The sequence below is a fragment of the Camellia sinensis genome, chromosome 2 (assembly GCF_055761805.1).
Source record: "Camellia sinensis isolate YWXY chromosome 2, ASM5576180v1, whole genome shotgun sequence".
In the NCBI taxonomy this organism is placed as follows: Eukaryota; Viridiplantae; Streptophyta; class Magnoliopsida; order Ericales; family Theaceae; genus Camellia; species Camellia sinensis.
Window position 1 is genome coordinate 153,600,250 of NC_138962.1, and position 14,907 is coordinate 153,615,156.

General features: G+C 41.5%; 1 long non-coding RNA gene across 1 annotated transcript; it reads left to right on the top strand.

Annotated features, from left to right (window-relative positions):
* The first annotated feature begins 4,960 nt into the window (after positions 1-4,960).
* Positions 4,961-6,823, top strand: LOC145820392 (uncharacterized). The gene is made up of 2 exons (XR_014361834.1): positions 4,961-5,590; positions 5,697-6,823. It is a non-coding gene; the product is annotated as an uncharacterized LOC145820392 (long non-coding RNA).
* The last annotated feature ends 8,084 nt before the right edge of the window (positions 6,824-14,907 follow it).

Here is a 14,907-nt window from a genome sequence, read left to right on the forward strand (position 1 = left end):
TTTCCCATTTTACAATAGATAAACATACTAGTTGTATCAACATCTCAACAGATAAGCATACAAGCTGTATCCACATTTCAACAGATAACCATATTAGCTATATCAACACTTCCAGAGATAAGCATATGAGCTGTATTAACACTTCCATAGATAAGCATATGAGCTGTATCACCACATTATCTGACAAGCATATGAGCTGTATCAGTGGAGTCCATCCCCTATCTCCTCCCAAACAACATCCGGTTTAGCGGTCCATCTCCTATATTCCCCTAAACCGTGGAGTACATCCCCTATCTCCTCCCACACACACAACGTATATACACATAGGTCATATACACAATCAATCAATACATAACGTTAATGTATTCTATCAACCGTCATACTCTATCACATAACCAATTGATTAGTTTTAGTTTGCCTAATCATCATGCATTGTCTACAACAATCAAAACTACCCTCCACCGGTAGTCGAAGCAATTATTTCTAAACAGATAATAAAAGCTTCAACAGATAAAATATCAATGTTTTCAAGGGTGAGCGATTAATAAATGCAACTCCACCATTTCATAACATAATGAGCCAATTTCATTATTTCCAACTCGATTCCACAAGTCCACAATTTTCTCAAATTAATTATACCAATTAATTTATACAACAAATTAGGGTTTTCTACCACATTTCCTAATATTGACCCAATGGTCTATATATCGCCAATCAACAACAATATCATTATTTTGAAACTCACAATACACATTTTTAGAATCAAAATAACAAACCCTCTTTTAAGATTTTGAAACCCTAAGTCCCAAAATTACCCAACTTCTACACTTTATCAAAACAACCAAAAATCTATGTCAAAGACCATAAGAGTGAGTAGGAATCCATACCTCAAATTCAGAGCCCAAGGGAAGAAGATGAAGAAACTCAACATGCTCCAAAACTCAATATTCTCGGATCCAAACGTAGCCCTCGACGATCAACACAACTTTAACAAAGGCCGGAGGATAGTGAGACACTCTAACTAGATCAAACCCTAGAGAGAAGGGAGTTTCTAGAGAGAGGAGCTCTCAAAATGTCTTTTTGGAAAGTAAGAGAGAAAAAGAGAATGTAAAAAGTGATTTTAAAATGCCCAGCTACCAACTGATATACGACATTCCCGCTCGAGCGGAAAACACAACGCTCGAGCGTCAAGAACAGAAAACTGGATCCGCTCGAGCGCAATAAAGGCCGCTCGAGCGCCAAGACACAAAGATAAGGCATACCCGCTCGAGCGCGAAAGACTAGTCCGCTCGAGCGTAGTCTTTCGTCTCCCAGAACTTTCACCAACAAGGTACTACCCGCTCGAGCGCCAACAAGCCCGCTCGAGCGCCAACAAGCCCGCTCGAGCGCAACCCGCTCGAGCGCAATAAACCCGCTCGAGCGTAGAAAACACACCTGCAGAAGTTTTGCAGGGACACGAAATGCTGGAAGGGTGTAAACCCCGCTCCAGCGCTATACGACCCGCTCGAGCGGAACGAACAAAAAACCCGGCAACAAGAATTTAGACCAAGGCTCAACCCACCTGCTCGAAACATACTCAACCCATCCCAAAACTCAAACAAAAGAAGTAAAGGTTGACAACAAGGTATACAACCACCAACTCCACGGAACCAAAGTCTGAAATACAACAAATACCGAAAGGGAAGACCGAGATCGCTATAATTTTTACGCTTTAGCATACTTGCATAAGTGTGAGTGTTGCCATGATAGCATGCTTACCATGAGGCTATTTGCTTAAGTGATTAAACTGCATGAATGCCTGTGGATGAAGGCTTTATTACTTGAATTGAAACAATTTGACAAATGTGAGTTTTAAGCCCACTTTGCGAAGTGGCAAAATCATGTTTTAAGCCCACTTGAGGGTGGCAAATCCGCGCTTTAGCCCACTTGCGAGTGGCACTTTCAAACCATTTTCAAAAACAAACATGAGTTGTTTCATTCCAATTCTCGCGATTTAGTCTATACTTGTATGAAGTGCGCATCACATAGTAAGTTAGCTAATAACCGGAATAAGAACATATGTATTTATAAAACAACATATCATGCTTAGTAGAGGCCGATTCTTTTATCGAGCAAACGGGGGTGCTCATTTCATGACCTTCCACTCCTCGTACCCAAGTTCCTGTGCCGAGGTAACTTTGGTGATAACGGACACGTGACCTTTTGCACAAGTCAGGATTTTCTAAATTTCTCCAAAATAAAATATTTAGGTGGCAACTCTGTAATCTGGCAAAGCAGTCCAATTTGGCATTATTTGATTTAAAATCTGATTTTTCCAAAATGTTTGTCGAATTGGAATCTTTGGTGATTTATCAGTCTTACATTGCACTTTGTGAGATTAGATTCAGAACCGTGACAGAAGTCCCAACTATAGTAGCTGGACCGAATTCGCGCCCTCTTCGAAATGGGGGGTGCGCGGAGGAAGTTCAGGCGAGCTACACTAGTCCCTTAATGTTAGTCTCTAAAAGACTAATTTCCTGTAGTAGGCAACTAACTGTCATTAGTTGAAAAGTAGGCAATTTACTGTCATTAAGATCTCAAGAGTTTGATAGATACACACACAAGTTCAATCTATCGACGAAGAAGACAATGATTTAATGAGAGAAAACAGAGATAAACCCAATTTGACAACATATGGAGAGTTTGATACATATGGCCCAGTGAGAGACGATTCATTCATCATTCTTATTCTTAGTGAGAGAGAATAGAGAAGAAGGCCCTATATATATATATATATATACATACAAACAAGTTCAATCCATGTAATAATCAGAAATTGAAAATCAAAAAAAGAAAATGATAGTGTAACACCTGAAAACTCATTAAAAAAGACTAACAGCATAGGAAATATAGTATTGATCGAATTGTGCAAGAAAACAATTCTTCATCTCCAACACGCATTAGATTAGATATACATATATACACACACACACACACACACAAGTTCAATCTATGTAAAGAATTCTTCAATTCCAACACGCATTAAGATATATATGTACACACAAAAAAGGTTCAATCTATGAAATAATAAGAAGTTAAAAGTTCGAATTGGAGCTCTTACAGGTCGATTACAGAGATTGATTGCGATAAGAAATTGAAAGTTCGAATTGGAGCTCTTATAGGTCGATTTTGGAGATCGATTACGGGGGGAGAGAGACGCACCAAAATTTGAAGAAGATTGAGCTCTCAATCTGCCTTGGAGCTCCCGACTTTAGGGCTAAAGAATGAGTAAAGATTGACCTTGGAAGCCTTGTAGCAAAGAGAGAACGAGCAAGTTAGGGCTGAAGTGAAGTGAGGCCCCTACTTTTTCATTGTTAAAATGATAAAAATATTTGGCTTCAAAATATTTTTAATTGATAGTGACAAAAATATTTGGTCCCCAAAGATGTTAATAATATATTAGCAACCAAATTTATCAATCTAAAAAAATTATGTAAATATTAAGTGAGAATATTAACAGTCATTTTTATTTTTAGCGACCAAATTTAATTAGACTCTAAATATTAGTCTCTAAAAGACTAATTTCTTATAGTTGTATCATTTTTTTATTTATAATATCTTTACTCTTTGAATTATTATTAGAACAAAGATTTGGACCCGCTTTGCTTTTGATTGGTCAATTTTTTTTTTTTTTCTTTTTTTTTTCTCTCCCAATCCCCAACCCCCACGTGTGTGTGGGGTGGGAGTTTTGAGGGAGTCCTAATCATGGTTCTTATTAATAATATTAGGTTCATAAAATTAAAATATAAAATATATATATATATATATATATTATGTGTGGCTACAATTCGTCTTGAGCAAAATTTGTCATTACTCAATGTCAGTAGTCCTTGTCCAATACATAGACAACCAATCGTATTTGAAGGTTTTAAATATGGATTTTGTTTGCAAGTTTATTTACATACGCATCTACCTTTTAATTTTATGATTTTTTTTTCTCCTATAATTCTTTTGAGAAGTGGCTATTTTAGTAATTTTTTTATTTCTTGTTTTTGGGCTAAAATACGTGGTAAAAAAATCAATATATCTGGAAAAATATTTTTTGGCTTTTTACTAAAAAAAAACATATAGGAAATAAGAGTTTGGATTTGCTAAAATAAAAAATCTCAACTTTACAAGTGAAGTTGGTGTATTATGACATCAATTTGTACTGATCTCAGTAAGTTGAACCTTATATGATAAGTTGAGAAAAATATGTGAGTAAAAAATTGAATTGATCAGAGATAACTAATCATATAATCAAATCACATATATCTTATAACAAAATAGATGGTGTATTTTTAAAAATATGTATTGTCGTATAGATAAAAATGATTTGATGGTATGACAATCAATTTCGAATCTTAAGTTTTCACATTAATAATTTTATTAATTGATTGTATGAGATGAATGATTTAAATTATCGAAGTGAATACAAATTAATCTCATAATGGGTCAATTTCACCATAAAATTAAGTTTTTTAACTTCAGGAAATCAGAACTCATTTGGTTTTTGACTAAAATTTTTACTTTGCAAACGAGGCCTACAAAATTAGCCAGTAAAATAAATTACATAAAAATCTTAAACTTTGATTCAAGGAAAAAAACATATATAGAACGGTTCAACCTTCAGTCAAATTTTTTTTTTTTTAATAGTAATTTTCATTATGTATGAATTTATCCACAAGATTTAAAATCGTCTCACTCTATCATTAAATATGATTGGTACACTTTTGTTTTTATTAACACATGAATTTAATAACTATATTTAAAAATAATTTTGTATTGTAATAAGCATGTGACCAATGAGGCCACGTGAACAATGAGGGCTGCTGGCCTGAACATAGCAATGATTGGGTTGGCCTCGAGTTCCTCGAGTTGGCCATATATATATATATATATATATATATATATGAGAAAAATTAGGAATTATAAAAATTTTATCATGAAAATGATCATGAAAGATTTGTGACCCTTGGATTACAATTAGAATAAAGCACCACAAACTAATCAAAGTTTTTTTTTTTTTTTTTTTTTTGATCGGCAAAAAGAAGACTTTATTGATGGAAAATGTGGAAAAATTACATCATTAAAGAGGAAGTTGGAGCTATATCAAGCTCCAACCTCGTAGTTGGTGAGAGACCAACAAACAAAGCAAACAGAGCAAAATTAAACCAGAAAAACCAGAAAAATAACAGCCCTTCCTACAGCAGCCCTACCTAGCACCAAAATTGTTGAAGCAACACAGCAGCAAAACAGAGCCCTCCTAGCACCAAGACAGCCATGAGCAAACAGTACACAGCAGCAGCAAAACAGATCAGACACAGATCAGCTCAATCAGGAGAAAGCATAGCAGGCTGCAGATCACCCCAGTAGCACCTTTTCACCCTCAGCAGTCTACAGCTCGTGCACCTTTTCACCCCAGCAGAGCAGACTACAGATCACCCTCAGTAGACCAGAACTTATGCATAACATCATTTCAGCAAAGAAACATACTCAACCCACATAGCTTCAGTAAGACAGCAATTAGCTACACACAGTGGCAGACCTGATATGAAAGACACTAATCAAGGTAATCTAAAGGTCACAAATCTTTTATGATCATTTTCATGAAAAGTCTTTCATGATCCCTAACATTTCTCTATATATATATATATATATGAATATATATCCTCTAGCAACTAGCAACTGTAGCAAGATGAGAGTGGTAGAAGCAATATTATACATTGTTCTCGCAATTTTCAGCCTTGGAATCCAAAGTGAAGTCCAGGCCTATTCCACCATCTCCTTCAATGTGGTAGGTGCCACCTTGGCCACATATAGAGACTTCATAGGGGAACTACGAGAAATCGTGTCACGAGGAACCCGTACAGTAAATGGTCTACCAGTGCTGAACCCCGAAAGTAAACTGGTGGTTGCGAACCGGTTTGTTCTGGTCCGTCTTAGCAATGGCGTCACTGTCACATTGGCGATAGATGTGGTGAACCTTTATGTGGTGGCTTTTAGTGGTGGAGATAACAAATCCTACTTTTTCAATGACCGTACGGCACTTTAGTACAACAATTTATTCAACGGCACCCAAACAAGCAACTTAACCTTCACCGGCAACTATATCAGCCTTGAGAGGCAGACATGAGTTAGGCAGAGGGACCAACTCCCTCTGGGACCAACTCCCCTAGCTGATGGCATCACAAGTTTATGGTACGGTAGGAGCGTAGCCGAACCGCTCCTTGTGGTCATTCAGATGGTCTCGGAAGCGGCAAGGTTCAAATACATTGAGGAACAAGTCCGTAAAAGCATAACCGGTCGAAACACTTTTACACCAAAAGGTTTGATAGTGACCATGGAGAACGAATGGGGGTCTATGTCCAAGCAGGTTCAGCTTTCGAGAGATGGAGAAAACTTCATTAATAGCGTTCAGCTTAAAGATGACAATTACCAGATCCTCACAATAAACAACTTTACTACACTCAGTCGCTATACCATGATAGCAATTCTTCTTGACGAAAGCGTCACGACTACTAGTAGTAGTTATGGCAATGTTGCTCCAGCCGAGGACAACGACGACAGGGAGTTGTTCAAACCCTAAAATTGATGTAACTGCCTAAACCCCACATCTCACCCTTAAATAAATTATTCTAGGTAACCTCCTTTCCTCTCAAACTGGTTTGAGAGCATAAAATAAACAGTTACCCTTCATCTTCCTCCAAAATTAAGTCTGCTTTGCATTTTCGTTTTGGATTTTTTTTTGTATTTCTTGATCAATGTGGGGGTTAATGTGATCAATTGGCATATGACTTTTTTTTTCTTCTTCTTATATTGCATCTATTTTAGTATATATTACCGGCCAGACTATAGCGATCCCGGGTTTACCCTTGTTGTACAGTGATCCGGACATGTGTCCGTGGATGTTAGCAGTTGATTGTTATCTTGTTTACATCCTTTCTTAATTTGTATTTGAGTTATAGGATGTGTTGGGCAGGTGTGTTGCAAGTTGGTTGAGTCTAGAAACCAAAACTAGTTGCCCAGATTTTTGCCTGTCCGCTCGAGCGAGGGTTTTGGCGCTCGAGCGGGGAATACACCCGTCCAGTATTTCCTGTGCAGTGTTGGACGCTCGAGCGTGGGATTGGCCGCTCGAGCGGGAGTGTTGTGTGTGACGCTCGAGCGAGAGAGTTGGCGCTCGAGCGGAGACCTGGTTCTGTAAAAGTTCTGGGAGTGTGTATCCGGCGCTCGAGCTGGAGTTTGGTCGCTCGAGCGGGGGTCTGTGAGTGACGCTCGAGCGGGGGTTTGGACGCTCGAGCGGAGAGACTTTTATATAAATCCGAGATCTGACTTTTGGATCACTTTTTCAAGATCTTTTCTCTCTCTTACTTTTTCAAAAAGCCATTTTCAGAGCTTCTCACTCTAAACCGGCCCTTCTCTCTTAGATTTGATCTAGTAGGGATCGTTTGCTCACCTTTTGTCTTCACGAGAGTTGTGTTGATCGTCGAGGGCTTCCTTTTGATCTGAAAATTTCGAGATTTGGAGCATTTTGGTTTTGGTCTTCATCTCCTTTGGGGCTCCAAATTTGAGGTAGGGATATCCTACTACTCTCTATGGATTTTGTCTTTAAATTTTGGTATTTTGAGATGTTGGGGTTGGTTTGGTAATTTTGTGAGAGTTTGGGGCTTTTGTGTAATTTTACAAAAGTTGGGGTTTTATTTATATTAAACCTAGATGCAAGTTTGGCATAGAGAAATGGAATAAATGTTGAATCATTGATGAAAATGGGACCCTAAGGGTTGAAATGTAAATTATGAAAATTGACCTAATTACATTGTTTGGTTAATTGGGATAATTACTCGCTAGAGATGAGGAAATGGAATGGAAATGTTGAAAAGGGAAATGTACGGGGTTAAAGGGTGTAGTTGAATTACTTATCACTCACCAAATTGAAATGTTGATTTAATATCCATTTGTGCATTTATTTTCTATTTAGAAATAACTGCTTTGGGCTATCGGTGGAGGATAGTCGTGATTGTTGTAGACAATGCATGATGATTAGGCAAACTAAAACTAATCGATTGAATGTGTCATAGAATATGACGGTGGATTGAATACATTAAATTTATGTATTGATTGATTGTATATAGAACCCTTGTGTTTATATGCGTTATGTGTAGAGGAGGAGATGGGGGATATACTCCGCGGTTTAGGGAAAGATGGGGGATGTACCTCTAAACCGGATAGATTTGGGAGGAGATGGGGGATGAACTCCGTAGACACAGCTCATATGCTTGTCTAGAGAAATGAAGATAGAGCTAATATGCTTATCTTTGAGAAGTGTAGATATAGCTCATATGCTTGTCTAGAGAAGTGAAGATAGGGCTAACATGCTTATCTTTGTGAAATGTGGATGTAGCTTATATGCTTATATGTGAATGTGGGATATAGTTTTTATACATATCTGTTGAGAAGATGATAGAGCTAATATGCTTATCTGTTGAAAAAGGGAAAATGAAAAGTATCTTGGACTCATAAGTCGTTTGTCATATAATGTAATTTATATGGACGTAACAGTGTTGGCCATCTATCAATTGCTAATCTTTTAGTCATTGTTCATGGTTGGTTTAGTGTATTTCTACTGGGCTGTGGCTCACCCTATATGGGAATATCATTTTCAGGTACAGGTAGCATGCCACCTCCAAGGACATAGCTTGGGAGGCTAGAGGCGGACATATCTTTTTGTCGTTTTATTTTGTTGTATTACATGTAATTTCAAGCCAAGGGCTTAAAGTGTAAATGAGTAGTACTCTTTGTTGTAACCAAGTGTTAACTTGGAAAGCTGTAAGCCCGTAGGGCATTTGCTTTTGTTGTTAACATGTAATACTTTTGTAAGGAACAATTCTGATTAATAGAAGAATGTCTATCTTTATTATCAATGCATGTCTTTATTGATGGGTTTAATGTTATTATTTTGAGGGCGTTACAACTTGGTATCAGAGCGTACCGGGTTCGAATACTTTGGGTACGTGGGAAGTGATTAGTATCACAATGGGTTTGTCTCGCTTGGTAGAGACTTAGATGTAGTATCACATGCTATGTGTTTAATTGATAACATGCTTATGTGTTTATCTGGGTATGGGATTTAATTTCTAGGATGTTGATTGGATCCTTGGGTTTCTGTGAGTCTTGTTGGAAAAGCACTTGATCAATGCTGTTTCTAACCGGAGCTCTAGTAACTCCTTGGGACTATCATTATCCAGAAATGAAATTCGTAAGTGCTTATGTGGTTATGTGCTTACGTGGCGTGAATTACAGTTGTCCATGCATTAGGACGTGAGTGTTTAGTTTTGGCACATTTGTGAATGTGCTGACGTTCTGTACTACCTTTATTAGGATGTCAGGACGAGGAAGAGGTGCTAGGCATGGTAGACCTGCGAGGCAGGAGATACCTGTACCGGATGACGTTCCGGCAGTGCAGGAAGGGGTTGGTCAGGCCAATATGGCCGAGCCAGCGGGTCAACAGGCTATGAGTGCCTTGGCACGAGAGATAGCAGGAGCTTTGGGTATTCTCAGGGCTGGGAATCAGGCAGCTGAGGCAGGGCCTTCCTTCTTGAAGAGGGAGTTCTTCCGGTCTAATCCGAATGAGTTTGTTGGGGATCCGAAGGAGCCACTGAAGGCTGATGAGTGGCTTGAGCAGATGAGTAAGACGTTCGAGATGCTTGGCATCGAGGACAGAGCATTGAAAGTGACCTTGGCATCCTTCCAGCTGAAGGGAGATGCGGGTCAATGGTGGAAGTACGAGAAGGCTCGTGTTGGTGGTACTTGGGAGGCATTTGTGAATGCTTTTCAGGAGAGGTTTTTGTCTGCAGCAGCTAGAGAGAAGCTGAGGGATCAGTTTAGCCAGCTTAATCAGCAGGGCTTGTCAGTGGCCGAGTTTGAGGCTACTTTTACCAGTCTGTCCAGGTTCGCACCTGAACTGGTGGCGTCTAAGGAACGCCGTTGTTATGAGTTTGAGAGGAAGTTGAGGCGGGGCCTCAAGTTGAGGGTTGGTGGATCTTTCATCAGGGAGTATAGGCACCTTGTAGATGCTGCAGCTCATATGGAGCTTTTGATGCAGGAGGAGGATGAGGGGCAGAGAGGCTCCAAGAGGAGCCAAGATGGCCAGGGTGATGGCAGGAGGCAGAGGGGTTCTAACCCTCAGCAGTCGCAGGGTGGTGTGGCTAGATCGACCTTTCCAGTGCCGAGTGCAGGCTCCGGGAGAGGTAGTCAGGGGGATTTCACCTGTTACAAATGTGGCCAGCTGGGTCACAAGGCTTCGGTTTGCCCGCAGAAGGGTGGGGGTCAGAGAGCTGCTTCTTCTTCAGCTAGACCGCAGAGTCAGAGTTTGGGCAGGGGGCAGCCCTTGTCCTGTTATCAGTGTGGTCAGCCCGGGCACCTGAAGAGGTTTTGCCCGCAGTTGAGTGCCACTTCGGGGGCGTCTGGTTCTAGGCAGACACAGAGTTTTCAGCCAGCTCAGTCTGTGCAGGCCTTGAGGGCCAATCCGGGAGCTTCGTCATCCCAGTCTGTTCAGCAGTCGTTTGCTCCGAGGGGTGAGTAGGTAGACCAGGGGCCTACAGGGCGCGTGTATGCTATTACCGCACAGGATTCAGTACCTGCTCCATCAGTGGTGAGAGGTACTTTTCTGTTTTGCAACTCGGTTGCTAGTGTGTTGATAGACACGGGTGCATCTCATTCTTTTGTATCTGCTGCATTTGCATCTGTGTTGGAATTGGAGTTAGCACCATTAGCATCTCCTGTTTGTGTTGTGTCACCTGTTGGGGGTGAGTTGGTTTTGGAACACGGATGTAGAGGTTGTGATATAGAGGTCGCCGACCGTAGGCTTCCTTTTGCTTTTGTTGTCATGCCCATGAGGGGTTTTGATGTTATTTTGGGTATGGACTGGTTATCGTCATACCGAGCTGTTATAGATTGTTACCGTCAGAGGGTAACTGTGTGTACTCCGAGCGGGGAGTGTTTCCATTTCTTGGGAGACCGGGTTGGTAGTGTTTTGCCACCGGGGTGTGATCCGCGAGGGCGGAGAGAGCTTAGTGGTTTACTTGCTAGCTTTGAGAGTGGTGCTTGAGTTGCTTAGAGCCCATAGGCTGTATGCCAAGTTTGGGAAGTGTGAGTTCTGGCTGGGAGAAGTCAAATTCTTAGGCCACGTGGTATCCGGGGAAGGGGTGTCTGTTGATGCATCCAAGGTTGAGGCAGTGCAAGATTGGGCACAGCCTAAGAGTGTGTTTGAGATCCGCAGTTTTCTGGGATTAGCTGGGTATTACCGTCGGTTTGTGAAAGATTTCTCCAGGTTAGCGTCACCGTTGACTAGGTTGACTCGGAAGGGAATCAAGTTTGTGTGGAGTGAGACTTGTGAAAAGTCGTTCCAAGAGTTGAAAGTTAGGTTGACCACCGCTCCGGTTTTGATTATTCCGGAGAGAGGGTTGGGTTATGCGGTTTATTGTGACGCCTCACGAGAGGGTCTGGGTTGTGTGTTGATGCAAGAGGGGAAAGTGGTAGCTTATGGCTCACGTCAGTTGAAAATACACGAGAATAATTACCCTACTCACGATCTAGAGTTAGCGGCTGTGATCTTTGCCTTGAAAATCTGGAGGCATTACCTTTATGGTGAGAGGTTCGAGGTATTCTCGGACCACAAGAGTTTGAAGTATCTGTTTACACAGAGGGACTTAAATTTGAGGCAGAGGAGGTGGATGGAGTTCATCGAGGATTATGATTTTGAGTTGCATTATCATCCGGGAAAGGCCAATGTTGTGGCCGATGCCCTTAGTAGGAAATCCATTAGTGATGTAGCTAGTATAGCCATCCGGGAATGGGAAATGTTGGGTGCACTTGGCGAGTTTGATTTGCTTTTGGGCAAATCTGTTGAGGCTGCGGCCTTGTTTTCTGTTGTTGTGCAGCCTACACTTGTGACTAGAGTGTTAGAGGCTCAGAGAGGTGGCCTTGAGGTAGAATCCCTCCGAGAGAAGATCTCAGGTGGGAAGGTTGAGAAGGGTTTGACGGTGTATCCCGACCAGAGTGTGAGATACCGAGACCGTTTGTTTGTGCCGGAGTCTTGCCGAGAGGAGGTACTCCGAGAGTTTCATCATTCGCGCCTTGCGGTGCATCCGGGAGGTACTAAGATGTATCAGGATTTAGGTCGCCAGTTTTGGTGGCGGGGTATGAAGAGAGATGTGGCTGTTTTCGTATCGAAGTGCCTTACTTGCCAGCAAGTGAAGGCCGAGCATCAGAGGCCAGCGGGTTTGTTGCAACCCTTGCCTATTGCCGAGTGGAAGTGGGAGCATGTCACTATGGACTTCGTTGTAGGTCTTCCGAGAACTCAGCGGGGTAGTGATGCTATTTGGGTGGTTGTAGACCGGTTGACTAAGTCGGCGCACTTTATCCCTATGCGCGTGAGAGATTCGGTAGATCATCTTGCCGACTTGTATGTTCGGGACGTAGTGAGATTGCACGGGGTCCCAGTGACGATCGTCTCAGATAGAGATCCTCGTTTTACTGCCAGGTTGTGGCAGAGTTTGCAGAGTGCCTTGGGCACTAAGTTGACCTTTAGTACGGCTTATCACCCTCAGACTGATGGGCAGTCCGAGCGTACTATTCAGATCCTCGAGGATATGCTTCGGGGTTGTGTCCTGGATTTCAGTGGGACGTGGGAGAGGCACTTGCCATTAGTGGAGTTTGCCTACAACAACAGTTTTCAGTCTAGCATCGGTATGGCACCGTTTGAGGCCTTGTATGGCCGACCGTGTAGGTCTCCAGTTTGTTGGGCCGAGGTGGGTGATGCACCTTTGTTGGGTCCGGAGTTGGTTAGGGAGACGACGGAGAAAGTTGAGCTTATCCGTAGGAGGCTTGTTACAACCCAGAGTCGACAAAAGAGTTATGCCGACCGTAGGAGGAGGCCTTTGGCGTTTGAGGTAGGTGATCATGTCTTCTTGAAGATATCACCTAGGCGAGGTTTGATGAGGTTTGGGAAGATTGAGAAGTTGTCCCCTCGGTTTATTGGGCCTTTTGAGATCCTTGAGAGGATTGGCGAGGTTGCCTATCGGTTAGCCTTACCACCGCAGTTGTCCGGAGTGCATGACGTGTTTCATGTGAGTATGCTTCGGAAGTATGAGCCGGATCCATCACACGTGTTAGATTGGACCGACTTAGAGGTAGATGAGGATGCCTCGTATGAGGAGAGACCAGTTCGGGTCTTGGATAGGCGAGATCAAGTCCTGCGTGGCAAGACCATCTCTTTGGTTAAGGTTTTGTGGAAACATCACGGAGTGGAGGAAGCCACTTGGGAACGTGAGTTGGAGGTCCGCGAAAAGTATCCGGACTTGTTTGTTATTGTATAATCCTTGTATTTACATTTTGGGCTAATTGTTAAACTTAAGAGCTTTTGTATATGTCTTAAGTTGTGAAACATTGAAAATGTTTTGGTTTATTGGAAGTATGTTTTGGAACTTGCCTCATATGGAAGTTGAATGTAACATTATATATGTTGAAATGTATTATTGAAATTGGGAAGGAAATGCGTAATGTTGATGCATGTTGAAAGTACATATGTGTTTACATATTGTGAAATGCCTCTTGATAAGAGATGGGATGACCGGTAATGGGTCGAATTGTTGAATGTTAAAAATGTAACATTGTTAAAAATGAAGGAAAACTTGTTTTTGAAAACTTGTGCTTAATTTCGGGGACGAAATTCTTTAAGGGGGGGAGGTTATAGCGATCCCGGGTTTACCCTTGTTGTACAGTGATCCGGACATGTGTCCGTGGATGTTAGCAGTTGATTGTTATCTTGTTTACATCCTTTCTTAATTTGTATTTGAGTTATAGGATGTGTTGGGCAGGTGTGTTGCAAGTTGGTTGAGTCTAGAAACCAAAACTAGTTGCCCAGATTTTTGCCTGTCCGCTTGAGCGGGGTTTCGGCGCTCGAGCGGGGAATACACCCGTCCAGTATTTCCTGTGCAGTGTTGGACGCTTGAGCGTGGGATTGGCCGCTCGAGCGGGAGTGTTGTGTGTGACGCTCGAGCGAGAGAGTTGGCGCTCGAGCGGAGACCTGGTTCTGTAAAAGTTTTGGGAGTGTGTATCCGGCGCTCGAGCTGGAGTTTGGTCGCTCGAGCGGGGGTCTGTGAGTGACGCTCGAGCGGGGGTTTGGACGCTCGAGCGGAGAGACTTTTATATAAATCCGAGATCCGACTTTTGGATCACTTTTTCAAGATCTTTTCTCTCTCTTACTTTTCCAAAAAGCCATTTTCAGAGCTTCTCACTCTAAACCGGCCCTTCTCTCTTAGATTTGATCTAGTAGGGATCGTTTGCTCACATTTTGTCTTCACGAGAGTTGTGTTGATCGTCGAGGGCTTCCTTTTGATCTGAAAATTTCGAGATTTGGAGCATTTTGGTTTTGGTCTTCATCTCCTTTGGGGCTCCGAATTTGAGGTAGGGATATCCTACTACTCTCTATGGATTTTGTCTTTAAATTTTGGTATTTTGAGATGTTGGGGTTGGTTTGGTAATTTTGTGAGAGTTTGGGGCTTTTGTGTAATTTTACAAAAGTTGGGGTTTTATTTATATTAAACCTAGATGCAAGTTTGGCATAGAGAAATGGAATAAATGTTGAATCATTGATGAAAATGGGGCCCTAAGGGTTGAAATGTAAATTATGAAAATTGACCTAATTACATTGTTTGGTTAATTGGGATAATTACTCGCTAGAGATGAGGAAATGGAATGGAAATGTTGAAAAGGGAAATGTACGGGGTTAAAGGGTGTAGTTGAATTACTTATCACTCACCAAATTGAAATGTTGATTTAATATCCATTTGTGCATTTATTTTCTGTTTAGAAATAACTGCTTTGGGC